This window comes from Trichosurus vulpecula, chromosome 2 (genome assembly GCF_011100635.1).
Source record: "Trichosurus vulpecula isolate mTriVul1 chromosome 2, mTriVul1.pri, whole genome shotgun sequence".
In the NCBI taxonomy this organism is placed as follows: Eukaryota; Metazoa; Chordata; class Mammalia; order Diprotodontia; family Phalangeridae; genus Trichosurus; species Trichosurus vulpecula.
In genome coordinates, this window is record NC_050574.1 from 216361828 (window position 1) to 216379177 (window position 17350).

General features: G+C 35.2%; 1 pseudogene; it reads left to right on the top strand.

Annotated features, from left to right (window-relative positions):
• The first annotated feature begins 13392 nt into the window (after positions 1-13392).
• On the top strand, positions 13393-14175 carry LOC118839222 (annotated as a pseudogene).
• The last annotated feature ends 3175 nt before the right edge of the window (positions 14176-17350 follow it).

Consider the following 17350-nt stretch of genomic DNA (forward strand, 5'->3'; position numbering starts at 1 on the left):
ATTATTTTAGGAATTCATGCCATATTTTTATGTAGGAATTGTCTAAATATGAATATTTAATATTTTTCATTATTTTACCTTTACTTCAGTAAGGATGGTTCTGCAGTTTTGTTTATATAATTACAGTATATTATTTAGCAGTTTAGTTCAAATATTCATGCATTTAATAATTATTTGAATGTAGTTTCTCTTTTTGCCTTTTTTCTCCTAATTTTTATTACTGATACCAATGTTCTAATGATATTTTTGGAATTATTTGTACTTGGTGCTTTGTGAAAGTTATTTTTAAAAATTAATCTATTAATTCTTTAGGGTTTCCTAAGTAAACCATCATAACATTTTCAAAGAGAGATAATTTTACTTCATTTAAGTAATATTTATTCCCGCAATCTATTTCTTTTCTGGTTGCTTTTTTCTAGAAATGTATAAAATAATTATGGAGAGAAGGAGCCATATATCAAAGCATATGTCCTTTCAAAAACAGTTCCTTTTCTGAAAACATTAACAAAAATTATGAAACTTTAATGATTTGAACACTCAAAAAGAAAGTAGATAATTTACAAGTTTACATTCTCTGATATGATATAAGAAATCCTTTTAAAAATCAAAGGAGAAATACATAAAAGTGAATTTAAACATTTTATTGAGCTATCAAGCAAAACAGAAATTTTTAAATGGGTAAAAAGTGGATAAGCCATTAAGTAATTTGATTTGTAGAAAGAGAAAACCATTTAACAAAAAAAAAATAGTTAATTCACAAAACAAGAGGAATTGAAGAAAATTTTAAAAAATCGTTATACTTGATGATATGTCAATCAAACCAAGAACTTCAAAGAAGTGGATGAATAATTATAATCTCAGGGACAGAAATTTAGTAAGCCATAGATAAAATACTAAAAACATTCTAATAAAAATTAACCTGGATTTCTATAATTTGATGACCAAATTCTATTAAACTTGTAAAGATCAATAAATCCTTATACTATATAAGTTGTTCTCAAATTTTCAGTTTTCAAGATACTCCCCTTCTGTCCTGAGTAGTTTTATCCAAAGATCCATAATTCCATTTTAAAAAGCTTCAAGCCCCCAAACAGAGATGGAACTCTGGCAAAACACCCTAACTTTAGATCTGTCTCTCTCTTCTTTGGGGGTACTTAATTGCCTCTTTATTTCCAATAAGTAAATCCAGACTAGCAAAGACATGTTTAACATAGAAGATGAATAAAAAGTGCACATTTAAAACAAAGAAAGTTCCACAAAATTCCCCAGGTCCAAAATAAAAGACTTCAGGCTTCCACAATGGAGAAAAAGCCAAGAAAGGGGATATGTGATTATTGCTTTGGTTCTTAATATTCTAGAGGACCTTAAGCAAGAGAGCATCTATCCCAAGAGAGTATTTACTCTTACCTATCAGCTCATTAACTCTCACTTCTGGACTGCTGGCCCTGATTCTTTTAAGGCTGTGTCTTTCCATGCTTCCTGTTTCCCAACTCTCCACAGCTTCTCAAGGCTTCTTTTTCTTCAGTTCTATGCATATTCTCCACATACAATCAGGAGTTGGTTTCTTTTTTGAAAATCTCCTGGACTAATTCCACTGACTTTTCAAGGTTATCTAGAGGGGCAACTTATCATTCTTCATCCTCTGGCAATTGCCCTCCTGATTCACCCAAGGGACTTATTCAAACCTCATAAAGGGATCACCTGGACTTGCCACATTTTTATAGTTAGTTTAACACCTTGTTATTAGATCTCTTTTCTGTTATTAGGTCTCTTAAATACCAACTCCCTCACTTATGTCTATTATTTTCTTTAATGTAATTAAACACTCTCTACCACAGTGAATAAAATTTGGGGGGATGGCCCCATGTTAATGGGAAAGTTTCACGGGTCCTGTAATTTTGAGCAGTGCTTTCATGCATCTACTGGAGGCAGAATATGGGTAAGGTATTTCTGCTCACTAAGCAAAGTTCTGATTCTAAGCAGAAAGAGAGAGGAAGAGATCTAGAGAAACAAAATGATATAGCATAGCCTCAATTGTCATAACAAGCAAGATATTATTTTCGTATAGTTTATTTATAGAGAAAAAGTTTTCACAATTAGGCAAGTTTGTGAAGTAGAAATTCTGAAACAAAAGACTGGATTTGTTGAAAGAGATAAATGGAACCTGTGACAATTTTTGAGCAGAGGAATTATCAAGCTTCAGAAAAATTTCATTTTTATATCTGTGTGTAGAATAGATTGACTGTAAGACTGGAGGCAGTGAAGTCAACTAGGATGACAGAATAGACTGTCGGCTATATCAAGGGTATACCTCCAAGTGGCTTGGATTGGTGACTGGCAATAGAAAAAGGCTTGCCAGATTTTCTTCTCAGACCTTTCGTTTAACGCTCCCCAACTAATGGAATCTGGATGTTACCACATCCTGGAAGGTAAAGTAATTGATTGGCAGAACAGAAAGGCAACAGCTATTAACAATAACCCCGATGGTAGCACCAGCTTCTCTCCACTTATGAAGCTAGCTGTATCAAGCCTATCTCTATCTAATCCCGGGAAAGCAAGAAGGCCAGGCAGGAGAGCAGTTTATAGAAGAGTTCTGAAGCTTTGGGAAGTCTAGTTATCTGGGTGCTTGTGTTTGTATTCCTATTGTGTGTGCCCTAAGGAGACATATAAGCTGATGAAGATCTTAAGGCACAGAATATGCCAAAGGGCTTGTATAGTGATGTTACTATGTACTGAGGTCAGAAATGCCTCCTTGATAGCAGCATCTGAGGGCTTCTATTTTATTAGCTATGTTTATGCAAGAGACCAAAGGACTTTTCAAATATGAAGGAAGAGTGCTCTGTGAAATTTAAATAAGAAAGAAGAATCCCAGAAGGAAAAACAGCACAGAAAAAAAAAATTCACCAAATAAAATGAGAACATTATTTGAAACCCAAAATTGAGTATTTAGATTCTAAAAGACTATCTTCAATTTATGTTTTAAAATATAACAGATCAAATAACATCAAAACAGATTTTTAAATGTATCTCCTTGGTAGGAGATGCAATGAAAAGTAAGTTTCCTTAAATGATCACTTCCTCTAACTTGAAAATTGCTGGGAGGATGTAGTACAATTTCTGGGGTTAGATAGGCTAAAAGATTCGTGAGTGGCTATAGAAATATGGCACATGACTGAGCACCTGTCACAATTGAAGAAATGCCCACAAAGCTTCTTTCCATCCAGATCTCCTATTCTCAATACATTCTGTCTTCCCCTAAATGTCTTTTTATATTCAAGAAAGGTAAGGTGGGCCAGCTTCCACTTTGAAGGTTAAATATGTTTTCACAGTCTTCAGCTGTGTATGTAAAGTGGTTGGTTGAATGGAGAACATGGGGTTTTCTAAGACAACAGTGTTCATTTTTCTCCTTGTGGCATTAATGAAAATAATTTGCCTTTTTGAAATATAGAAGCACAATTAAAAGCCTCAAAATTTTAATCACATAAACTTTGCATTCCTCCATTTGTTCAGGCCTAATTATATTCTTCTATGCAAAAGGAACTTAAGAATTGATTTTAAGAAGAAGCAATCAGATAGACAGATACATTAAAAATGTGTCAATATTAACTCAGGACGCTCTGTACTAGAGATCCATTTCATTCATTTGTGAAGTGGTTGATGAAATTTTTAAAACATTCTTTATAATTGTAAGTAATTTGTATTTATATCTACAAGTGAGAGAAATGATAATGATAATAACAAATAACAATGGCCAACATTTATATGATGCTTTAGGATTTACAAAGGTATTTAAACACATTGTCTTATTTACTCCTCATAACAACCCTATGAAGCCGGTACTATTGCTATCCCCATTTTAGAGATAAGAAAACTGAAGCTTAGAGAGAGACTAAGTGATTTGCTTAGGGTCATACAGCTAGTAATTATGTCAAGTGTTATTAAGAGTGATTTCCAGGGCAGCTAGGACCTGAGCTCAAGTCTGGCCTCAGACACTTGACAGCTCACTAGCTGTGTGATCTTGGGCAAGTCACTGAACCCCAATTGCCCTGCCTTCCCCTCTCCAAAAAAAAAAACAAAAAAAAAAACCAAACAAACAAAAGAGTGATTTCCTAAGCTGTGACTATTGTAGGTAGGTGGTTTAATTCTAATGAAATAAAATAAAACTTTAAGAAAGCATATCTATCAGTTGGTTTCAGGAAAGGAAGCAATTTAAAATTTTCCTATGTAAAAACCTATTCTAGACTTTTGGTCATAATGTTAGCTAGCCATTCAACCCAAGAAATCTCTGTCAAATGTAAACAGTGGTTCAGCGTAGAGACAGAAAGTGTAAATTAGATGTGGTACTTGCCCTCACAGAACTCATTTTCAAGTAGGGGGATATGATAAAGACACAAATAATCATAATTTATGGCAAATAAATTAGAGAGGCACAAAGTGGTCTTTCAGGCCCAGTGTGGGGGAAGTTTACGAACAACTAGGCAAATTGTCTAGAAAAATAAGGATTATTTGAGAAATGTAAAGATGCATAGAACGATGGCTAAATTAAAGGGAGGCAATTTTTTTTGCTTTTCTGTCTTTTAGAAACTCTGAACTAGATTTCAAGTCCTAGAGGATTGACTACTACACTACCAATAGGGGAGGGTGGTAGTGGAGGAGAGAGAGAGAGAGAGAGAGAGAGAGAGAGAGAGAGAGAGAGAGAGAGAGAGAGAGGAGGAATGTCTCCATGTAGAAAGGTAAAGACAGAATCTTTCCAGACTGACTAAACAAAGACTATTTTAAACTAGACAACATGAATCCTTCAATTATGAAGTAATTAGACACATTCTTGTACATGAATGGAATATTATTATGACTTAAGGGGAAATAAATATAACAATTTCAGGAAAGCATAGGAAGAATTGTCTGAACTAATGCTTAGTGAAATTAGTAGGGGAAGGAAAACATTATACAAAATGGCTACAGCAAAGTAAATGAAATGAATAACAAAACAAAGCCATACCACATGTCATTAAAAAAAACAGTTTTAGTCATTACCAAACAGAGCTGAGGAAATATAGCTTTCTTTTCTCTGTGGAGAGGTGAGAAACTATAATTATGGAATGGTGCATATGCTTTTAGTCATACTTGCTACATCAATTGGCATTGCTATTTTCTTTGTAACAAGGGAGGGTTCAATGATCATATCCAGAAATGACTAAGACATAAAAAAGAAGCATCAAATATTATATATTTTTTAAAAAAATGCTTTAAATAACTTATCAGAACTGCTGTACAGTTTTTCTAATATGCAAGGGAATACATTCAAAAAGTAATCCTTGAGCATTGATTGAGCCTCTGTTGTGTGAAGAAACTTGTGGCATGTACTGTTAAGAGATATAAAAAGAAACTGAAAATTCACTCTCTGTCTGAAGGCCTTAGCAAACTATATTGATTATTCTAATCTATTATGTTTCCTATTCCATCTGTCACCTTGAGCAAGGCATTTATCCTCCTTGGACTTCAGTTTCTTCATAGGTTACTTGAAGGAGTTGGACAAGCTGGCCTTTGAGGTGCCTTCTAGTTCTCAAACTATGATCCTAGGATGCTACATAGTTCTATAGTATTATGGTACACATGAATGTGTAAAGGTATTAAAAATGTCTTTAATCATCTCAACTTTGAAACAACTTGTTCCTGTACTTTGGAGAGACTATAGTTCTCTCTACTTTGATAGGTCTGTGATTTCATCAATATGAGCACTCCTTCCAAAGGTACAAATCAAAATTCATCTGTACTATAAGAAGTCGCTTCCCATACTACGCTTGTCCATGTGCTCCTGTAAATTCTCCACAGGAGATGCACTCAGTATGCTAGGGGGCTTCTTCCACACCTCTCGACATTGTGTGATTAGTGGAGGATATGGGCTATCATTTACTATCGATCCTTTGCTCTCTCCATGTGGTTGGCCTACTTTGTCGCTGGGCATACATTTCTCAGATGGCATCTTTTATGCCACTTCTTTTGAAGTTGGTAATAGGTTGCAGCCTACTTATACCTAGCATATACTTTTCCACTGCCTTTTGGGAAGATTGACAGGAGGATATGCTATGGATATATGCTTTGTACTTAGTACATTTATTGTACCTGTGATACTTTTAAAATTCTTTTAAAAATTGTGTCATTCAAAACTGATTCATAATTATCCATTGTATGTGATACTTCTTCCTTTTGCAGGGAATGATGAGTGTGGCACAGGATATATCATAGATTGTTCTTTCCCTTGAGCAAGGGTTCTTATGATATAGATCACAGATAGACATGAGGGGGATCTATGAAGCTGAATGGGAAAAAGACATCTTTAATTTCACTAACCCCTAACTGAAATTTAGCATTTTATTCAATTGTGACATTTTTAAAGCCTATTATTTTGAGTAGGGGTCCATAGGTTTCACCAGCCTGTGGGGATATCTAAGGGGTCCATGACATAAAAAGTTAAGAACTTCTGCTTTAGAAGATAAACTAGGTCAAGAAAGAAGTAAAATTCAAATCCACCCATTTAGTCAAAATGCTAAAAAGAAAAAAACACTTATTAAAAAGGTTTAAAAGAAGAGAAGTTTGAAACTTAAAATGAAGTTTGAGGATTATATATTACCTAGATGCATGTTGTCCACAGTAAACCATGTTGGAAATTGGGGTTGATTATGCAAATGGTGAGTTTTGAGGTGTTCCCCCCTTTTTACAACATGCTTTTTGGATTATTTGGACTATGTTGACGCTCAATTTTCTATGGTTCCTATTCTGTATGTATTTTTTGTACCACTCAGGCTGGTTTGGAAAAAAAAATTAAGTATTCCCTTGGTAGCTCTAGAAGCAGACAAGTATTACTTGAAGGGGAAAAGGAGATTTCTATTAGGTTTGAGAGTCACAAGTGAGCAGAAGAAATCTGAGAAGCATAAAATACTCCATAGACTGTAAATCCAAAACCAAAACATGACTAACAAGGTTTTGACAAAATAAAAATCCCACTGGTTTTTCTGATCTCTTTTTATAAGTACTGCTTCCAGTGAATTATTCTTCCTTGCAGTATTCGGAATAGCTTTTGTATTTCATTGCAATTTCATTGAAAAAGAGATCTGCAGATCAGGTAACTGAAGCCAAATAAAACACTATTACAGATGAGCTAAATAGTATGAGATAACCTGAGAAAATCTGTGGTGGTGGACATGCATTACTGGCAGTTTATTTTTTAAAAAGAAAGAAGACTTCCATCTTCTCAATAATATTATCTTTTCTTATCCCATTGCTCTAAATGAGATAACTCCTATCATTCTTCCATTTCTGAGTTTGGGAATATAGCTCACACATTCATAAATATCCTGATGGGAAAAGGAAGAGTAAATTCTTAGAGGTGGGGGGAAAGGAATGAGGAATGGAAGGAAATGGAAGGAGGAGGAAGGTAAGAAAAGGGAAGAGAATAAACATTTATATAGTATCTAGCATTATAAATATTAATTTGATTCTCACCACAACCCTGTAAGGTTTGTGCTGTTATCATCCTCATTTTACAACTGAGGAAACTGAGGTAGACAGAAGTTTAAGTGACTTAGCCAAGGTCACATGACTAGTAAGTGTCTGAGCATGGATTTGAAATCAGGTCTTCCTGACTCCAACCTCAGTGCTCTATCCACTGTACTCCTAGCTGTGCTAAGATGTAGGGATGGATGGACAGCAAATTCAAATGACCAGAAGAAATGGACAGGGTGAGTAGATGATAATGCAGACATAAATTCAGGAATCTGACAAAGGAAACATTTTATTAATTATACGGGTAATTTACTTCATGGAAGGATACAGATTATCGAGAGTTTTCAACTGAAGTATAGTATGTATAGTTCAAATTTTTGGGTAATCCTATCAATTCATGATTGTTTTTCAAAATTAAATTCTCTGGTGAATCTTAATATCATTCCTTTCTCCCTTTAAGATCATTAAAACAGCAAAAATAAATGCCAGGCCCTCCATTTCATTTGACTTTTTCTATGCCTTCTACTGACATGATGGTTCTTAAGAGATCTTTGTATCATACTCGCACTTTCTTATTAGAATGAAAACACGTAGTAGTTAAAATTTTTTCCAGATGTTCATTTGTATATACCTTTTAATATTTCTCTTTATTCCCATATTTATATTTAAATGTTTCTATTAAGCTCTGATCATTTAAGCAGGAATGCTTGGAAGTTTTCTATTTTATTAAAGATAATTTTTACCCTCTAGGATTACAACGAGTTTTGTTGAGTAAGTAATTTTTGTTTTATAAGTCTTTATCTTTTGCCTTTTGGCATATTGCATTCTAGGAGTAGCTGCTAAATCTCCTATGATCCTGCCTGTGGTTCCTTTCTTTCTGACATTTGAGGTATTTTTCCTTTGACCTAGAAGCACTAGATTTTGTCTATAAGCTTTCTGGGAATATTCATTTGAGGTTTCTTTCAGGAGGTGACCAGCAGAGTCTTTGTACTTTTACTTAACCCTTTCTTCTAAGAGATCTGGGAATTTTTTTTCCATTATTTCTTGGGATATGATATATAGGCTCTTTATTTGATCATGACTTTCAGGTAGTCCAATGACTCTTAAATTTTCTCTCTTTGATATGTTTTCCAGTTCAGTTGTTTTTGATATGAGATTCTTACATTTCTTCTTTTTTCCCAATCTTTTGACTTTTGAAAAAATATTTCTTCTTATTTTATTGAGTTTTTGGCTTCTGTTTGCTCCATTCTAATTTTCAGTGGGTCTGTTGCTTGGATAAGGTTTTATATCTCATGTGCCAACCTATTAATTTTTTATTCCAAATCTCTTCCATAACTCTCATTTTTATTCCAACTTTCTTACTCTGGTACTCTCATTTCGTTGGTAATATCACTTTTAAACTAATTTTTTTTAACCATTGAATTATTTCTTCTATTAGTTCTAGTTGATCTTGTAGGGAAGCTATTTTTAAGGCTTTGCTCATAGGTATTTTGGAATTATTCTCTTCTGAGTTTGTATCTTGGGGATCACTAGACTCACAATAGCTCTTTTTCCATTTTGGGTTAGTCACTTTTATAGATAATGAATCTGCTCTGGACAGCCCTACACTACAAACCTTTGTTGGGTGGGTTGACTCATCCCATGATCTCTTCTGGGTGTTTCCCATCATGTTAAATCTGAGATCCAGGAACAAACTGCTGGCTGAGTCTATGATCAGCTCTGAGATTCTTTTGTGTTGCTGGAATACCTTGAAGGTCTGGCACTGAGTAGAAGTGCTGTTGGCCTGAGGACAAGGGTGGAAATTTGAGAGGATGAAAATGGCAGGGGTGGGTGTGGGGAGAGCATAAGTATGTGGCCTACCTCAGAACTCTTGGCTGACCCCATGGCTTTTGATTTGAGCTTTGGGTTGAGTGTATGATCTGCTCTGAACAAACTAAGAAAGTGACCTAGCTAGGATCTCTGAGTACTGAGTTCACGATTCTATCCCAGCCTATTCCTCTTACATAGTTCATACCTTTGTCACTTGACTATAGGTCAAATTTATTATCTTGAACTGGAATTATAACTTGAACTATAATTTCTCCTTTGATTTCCTATTTACATACTTATCCCACATCCTTCTTGGATCCTTGTAGGGTAGTTTAATTCACTATTATAATAAAAGAATTGTAATTTTCCCTGCTTATTTCCTATTTTTATGGTACAAGGTTCAGTACTAGAGGGCATTTTTTAGTTTAATAATCACTAATTCTTAAATTTGGTCAAGATCAGGGTGTCTGGTGCTGTTCTATTATCCTCATACTCACCTCTCACTGGGCTTGAACTAATTCAATTCCTTTACTAGTGACAAAGTGCATAAAGACCTCTGTTGTGGATCCATGAGTTATCCCCTGATAATATAAGAAGAAGAAAATATGTGCACCATCTCCTGGCCATGATAGTAGAGATGGCAAGTTGGGGTCAAATATTAATGAAAGTTTCTAGTCGGAGTGTTCTTCCAATATCTAACTTAGAATTTCCAATTGCAGATATATTGGAAATTCTGAGCTCTTCTCTAGGTTATCCCAAGGGAGTATGGCTATTACAATAAACATTGGCAGCATTTAATCAGGATATGAATAGAACAAAACAGTAGTGTGTAATGGATCTCATTTTATTTAATCAATTACATAGTCATTCTTGAGAACATAGTAAGAAACCTAGATAGCAGTGTTAAGAATTCATTTTACATCCTCTGGCAAACAAAACTTTCCCACCACACAAGGCTACATATCTTTCTTGATACTGTTAAAATACTCATTCATTAATTGTTAATGTTGATAACTCAACCCAGAAAATACATTAAAAGGATAAAAATCCAGGAAAGCTTTTCAGTGTCTTAATTCTAGATATTATAGACCCTATGGCAGTAGATTGCTGAAAATTGTTATCATAATAATTTTAACCAGTTCTCCTAAAGAACTTGTAATTTTATCAGTGTGATATATTTTATAGGTGTGCATTAAGCCTTGAGAAGGATTAATACTTTTAAGTACCAGGCTGCCATTAATTAGTATTGTCTTATTTGAGTAGATTAAGTAGTTCCCTGATGATCAATACAGATTCTCAGAGTATGTCATATCTGAATATGGATTGGTAAATATCTCCATGATATTAATGGAAATTTGAATATGTATTTTATTATATTTCATTGTGATTTGCTGTAATAGTGAAGATAATCTGCATTTTATGAGCATATGCGATATAGATAGATACAAACATATACACACATATGTCTCTAGTTCATGGTAACTCAGGAAAAAAATGATATGATATGTGCAATGGTTCCTATATTTCAAAAAGACCAAAAGTGAGGTTTTAAAATACTACATAGTAAAAATCATTACATTTGCAGTATCTGGATTATTATAAAATTAGTTAGCTATTCTCCTTTAGTGAATAACAGAACTAAATATTTTATTGCCATTTCTTTTATAAAATATTTATACTATACTGATTTTCATGTTCGAATATTTCTTTTTAAATTAATTTAGGATAATATTTGGATTTTTGTGGGTAAAGCTCTTGATTGACTATTATAGAATGATGGAATGGTTAGAGGTTGTTGCACCAGAGGTGAAAGACATAGAAAATAATTATAGAAAAAGGATGATGAAATCTTTTGTATACAGGTTCAATTTCAATCTGACCAGGACTTGATAGCTAGCAGGAAAAACTGAAACAACCACAAGCAGAGTTTAAAACTGAAGATAGCAAAGTAAAACTGGAAAATGCCCTTTTCTGTTTTTCTGTTATTTCTTTTGTTTTCAGTGGGTCAGAAAATATGCTATATTCGGTAGGGATTATAATTCAATGGAACATGAGCAAAAGGACTGCCAACCACAATCTGTCAAGTGTCAACTTAGTGATGGAAAATAATTGTAATTCCATAAGTAAGAAGTGAAACATTCAGCTATCTTTTCCCATCCTTCCATTCTTATCCTCTACTTAGGGCATAAGACACATTCTACCCAATTACAACTCATTCAACCTTTTGCACTGTCTAGCTATGTGGCCTGAAAAGAGGGTGACTGCTAGGGCAAGTATCTATAGTGTAAAGAGAAACCACATGATATTGGGGAGACATGTTGCTCATTGTAAAACTTATCTGGGTTTTTTTTTTTAATTTTTAGCAAGGTTATTAAGTACTCACTTTCTTAAGTGAAATTTTTCCAGTGGTCGCTCTATGGATTGTAAATGTTGACCAAGTCTGTAAGTATAGCACTTCTTATACCTGTGTACAAAAACACAGGGCCCTCTGTACAAATTCTGTAATATTCGATGTGGTATCAGTGTAGGCTTGCTAAGTACCCTGAACCTAACTTATTTTCTTTTGAAAGGTATTTGTGTCTTTTTATACAATCTGAAGCAGAGAGAAGGGGATCCTGGGTAGGGCTTTTGTTTTGCAGTCCAAATTCTCCTATTTCTACCATTCTCTATTGAGTAAGATTAATAAGGCTTAGTAAGAAGGAACCTAGGGAGCTTGTAAAAGCAATGATATTCCACCTGCCAAGTACTTTTTGGTTAGAAGTGATTCATACATAAAATAATGTACACTCCAATAATAAGTGCCCCCAAAGTCTTTTCATTTAAGAGTAAGAGAATATAAGTATTCTAATTAATAATTAACAAATTAATTAACTGAATATGAGTTGTATGATAGGTAATATAGAACTCCCAAGTCAGGCATTTGAACCATAAGGAAATAGAAGGAAGTAGACTGAAGAGAGCTAAACATAAATCATAAAATGCAGGTACTACTGAATCTTACAGATCCTTCTTCAATAAAACAAGTATCACATACATACAATTATGGAGGGGTCAGGCCCCATGAGATATTATGGTGGTATGCATAATGTGTAGATAATAAGGAAATTCTGCCAGAATCATGACAAGTTAGATGACGGGAGATGAGAGAGCAAACTGGAAATCTCCAGCACCTTAGGAACTTCAAATCAGGGATGGGGTCAAACTTTGATGTCCCAGAAGAGAACATTCCAGAGAAGAGATTTTTTTTCCATTATTTGTGTTTGTAACCCTAGCACCTAAGACAGGGGTGGGGAACCTGTGGCCTCAAAGACACATGTGGCTTTCTAGGTCCTTGGGTGTGGCCTTTTGAGAGTCCAAGTTTTACAGAACAAATCCTTTTATTAAGAGATTTGTTCTGTGAAGTTTGGATTCAGACAAAGACCTGGAGGCTGTAAATTCCCCACCCCTGACCTAGGACAATGCCTAGAACGTAATAAATAGTATTAAACCTTTGTTCAATGATGAGTACTTGTGATATCTTCAAAAGGATACAATATAGAATAAAGGAAAAAATGCTTTGTGTGGTTTGTCCTTCATTCTCAAAGAGGACTATGATATCAGGGAAATGATGACATGACTTGCAGCTGACTTTGATTTGAGTGAGGGAGGGCTGTGCAAGGTCACCAGCCTCACTCTCTCCTCCAGAGACATCTGGGTCCAGTGGCCAGATATTGATCAGGATGACTGGATGGCCCAGGGATGCAGTGGGAGATCTTGGCCCTTTTAAGCTAAGGCCTTTTCAAGTGCTATCCTATAAAGGAACCCCATAAAGGAATAAGGAACATCCAGAAAACTTTTGGACATTGTTGTATCATCAATGAAGACAGCCTTGGACCTCAAAATAGCTTGAATTTCTTTTGGCTAAAAGAATTTTTATAAAAAATTTCTGAATTCCTTGGCAAAATTTTAAGTACTATGGCTCTTGCTAACAATTCATCCCTTCACTGGGCCATAGAACCAGAGATCTTCCGCTTTCGATACTGTATGTGTGGTATAAAGAGTTATTGAAAGTAAATGCTGGCTTGTTTTCTGGCTAGAATCATGGTAGGTGTAGAAGAAAAGAAGCTACCATTCATTCCAGAATCTCTTTTGAAAAAGCTAAAGGCTTTTGCAATACTGAAGGCCAAATGCTTGAAGAAAAAGATGACTATTAAAAAAGCTCCGTAAAATACGGAGAAAAGTTGTCTATGAAAAAGCTAAAGCCTACCATAAGGAGTACAGACAGATGTACAGTAGTGAAATATTGCTGGCTAGAATGGCACACAAAGCTGGCAACTACTATGTACCTGTTGAACCCAAGTTAGCTTTTGTGATCAGAATCAGAGGTATCAATGGTGTCAGCCCAAAGGTCCAAAAAGTATTGCAGCTTCTTGGTCTTTGCCAAATCTTCAATGGCACTTTTGTTAAGCTGAACAAGACTTTGGTTAACATGCTGAGGACTGTGGAACCATACATTGCATGGGGTTACCCAAACCTGAAGTCTGCATATGACTTGATTTACAAACGTAGTTATGGCCAGATGAAGAAACAGAGAATTGCTCTGATGGATAATGCCCTTATTGCAAAATCTCTTGGTAAATACAGAATTATCTTCATGGAGGACTTGATCCATGAGATCTACACCATTGGCAAGCACTTCAAAGCTGCCAACAACTTCCTGTGGCCCTTCAAATTATCCCCTCCATGAGGCGGAATGAAAAAAAAAAGACTACGTATTTTGTGGAAGATGAGATGCTGGTAACAGGGAAGACCAGATCAACAGGCTTATTAGAAGAATGAACTAAAGGTCTCTACCATGATTATTTTTCTAATGGTCTGTTAATAAAAATACCTGTAACAAAAAAAGAAAGTAAAGACTGTTAATCCAAAAATATGAAGCAAGGGGACAATCAGTATTGGGTTACTGATCCTGAGATCAGAAACGCGGAGATCAGGATTCTGGTTCAAAATAAAAGCTATAGAGATGATCACAGGTATATAAACAAGGCAATAAGCATTAAGATATGAGGAGGAGTCAGAAGCATGTTAAAGTGACAAGAGGTTTGCTATACCAAGGTCAGGACAATAATTGTCCACGTGAGTATGGATAGCAGAAAATGTCCAAATTTAGGCTCCCAAACTGAAAAGGGTGACACTAGAGAAGATTGTCACTAGAAAGGAGACTGCTTAGGGATGGTAAATACCTGGTTACACCTAGTGGTGATCTTGCTCTGACTGTCCTCTGTACATATCTAACACACCTACATTTTCCCAAATGACCTTTTGTAAGGCAGTGTTTCCGGCTCAGGAGTTTCTTGTTAACTGACTTTTACTGTAGAAGTTTAGCCTTCATCCTGAATCTGAGAAATTTTGGCTCTTGTTACTAACTAAATTCTCTTTCTCTACCTATATGGGGACCTTCTATTTATTTGCATTTGTTCTGATTATTTCTGATTTATTTTCTGATTTATTCTTTATATGTTCATATATGTACTTGATTCTTCTGCTATAATATAAGCTCTTGAGAGTAGGGATTATTTCATTTATTGCATCAAATCCCCCGTGCCTACCACAGTTCCTGGCATATAGTAGATGATAAATGCCAACTGAGTGATTGATAGGGAAGACAGAAGGGAAGAAACAAGGAGAGGGAGTTTTCCTTGCCCTAGTTCTCCATTCCCACCTAAAGAAGGATCCCATTGCAGCTTTCCTGATATAATCCCTCCTTTTATTCAGCTTCAGAATAAATGGGTCAACTGACTATGTCAGGAAATAGAAACTACAGGCCATAAGGTATCCTACACATTAGAAAAGTAATCACGGACAGCAGTTTTCAATCACATTATGGTTAAGACGTTCAGATTCCAAGTGACTTGCCTATTAGTCTTTTTTAGATTCTCTATGGGGGTTGTATTATTATCTATTTTAGGAACAAGTTTGCATGTAAACAGAGAGGTAGTTCATCTATAGTATATGATTTAGAAGGCTGTTAGGAAAGCCTTTGTTCAAACGTATATACTCCTTTAGCATTACATATCTGTTATGCTAAGCACTATATACTTCTTACTATTGTCTTTTAAAATACTCCCAAGAAGGATGGTATACTAAGCCCTTAGCATTTTAGTATCAATGAGTTTCTTAGATTAATTTCCATCCTAACAATAGATAGAAGATGCCATAAGAGCACTGAGTTCCAGGCAGTGTGGTAGGTGCTTAAATGGATGGAAAAGTTTGATCTGGATTTGTCAAAGACAAATCTCATTCAATCATAATTTGGCTGAGAGCTGCTGTTGGTCCCTGGGGATCTGATGTCATTCCAGTAAGGAAAAGAAATTTCCTGAGGGTAAGAACATCTGTAGTTGAGCACTATTCCCATTTTTGGAGTCCCAGGTTCCTCCCTGATGGTCACTGGGGCTTGTGGTAAGCCTAGAGTCCTGGGAACCATTGACTTACCACCAGTATCAAGGTCTAAACTCTAGTAGATACTCAGGGCCAAGCAAGGAACCTAGAAACAACTAAAGCCCTGTTCTGTGTTGAGGATACGCTGCACTTATTCATTTTGTCTTAATATTTACAAAAAGGGAAATAATTGAGGAAGGAATGCACATTTATATAACACTTACTAGGTGCCAGGCACTATGCTAGGCACCATTTACAGATATTATCTTGTTTTACTCCCATAACCTTGTGAGGCAGGTGCTATTATCATCCCCATTTTACAATTGAGAAAACTGAGGCTGAGAGTGATTAAGCAACTGGGCTAGAAAGTATCTAAAGCTAGATTTGAACTCAGGCCGCCACTCTGTCCATTGTGCTACATGAACTTCTTTATCGTTTGGAAAGCGCTTTACATACATTATCTTATCTGATCCTTTCAATAGTCCTATTTTATAACTCTATTTTTACAGATGAAAAAAACTGAGACCAAGAGAGGGTGAGTTGCCCAGGGTGAAAGGGGTAAGATCTGAGGTGGAAATCAAACTCAGATTTTACTGACTCCAAGTCCAGTGTTAAAGGATTAATTTTAAAAATACATTATCATATCCCAAAGAGATCATTAAAAAGGGAAAAGGACCCCATGTACAAAAGTATTTATAGAAGCTCTTTTTGTGGAGGCAAAAATTGAAAATTGAAGAGATGCCCATCAATTGGAGAATGGCTATACAAATTGTGGCATCTGAATGCAATGGAATACTATTGTCCCTTAACAAACGTTGAACAGGAGGATTTCAGAAAAACCTGGAAACACTTACACGAACTGATGCTAAGTGAAGTGAACAGAACGAAGAGAACATTGTACATACTAACAGCAACATTGTGCAATTTTGATAGACTTAGCTCTTCTCAGTAATGCAATGATCTAAGACAATTCAAAAAGACTCATGATGGAAAATGCTTTCCACATCCAGAGAAAGAACTGTAGCACACTATTTTCTCTTTTTTTTTCTTTCTCATTTTTCCCCTTTTTTGATTCTTCTTTCACAGCATGACTAAAGTGGAAATATGTTTAATAGGATTGTACATGTATAACCTATATCAGATTGCATGCTGTCTTGGAGAGGGGAGGGAGGAGAAAAATTTAGAACTAAAATCTCATAAAAGTGAATGTTGAAAACCAAAAATAATTAATCTAAAAAGCACATTATCAGCAATATTATATACATACGATTCAAGGGGAGGAATATAGCAGATTTCCATAAAGTGTTTGTTGCTTGTATGGATTATTGTATCATAGTGGATAAAGTTCTGGATTTCAAATCAAAGAACTGAGTTCAAATCCTGATAAAGACACTTACTGTTTGATCCTGGGCAAATTGTTTAACTTCTTGGTCTCAGTTTCATCATCTGTAAAACCAAGGGCTTATCTCAATAACTTCTAAGATTCTTTCCACTTCTAAATCTATGATCTTTTAGCTGTGGCTTTGGTGACACATAACACACATTTTTTTACAACTTATCTGTAAAATCTGTAATGAACATCCCATTCTTTAACCCAAATTCAGAAGCAGTCTATATCATA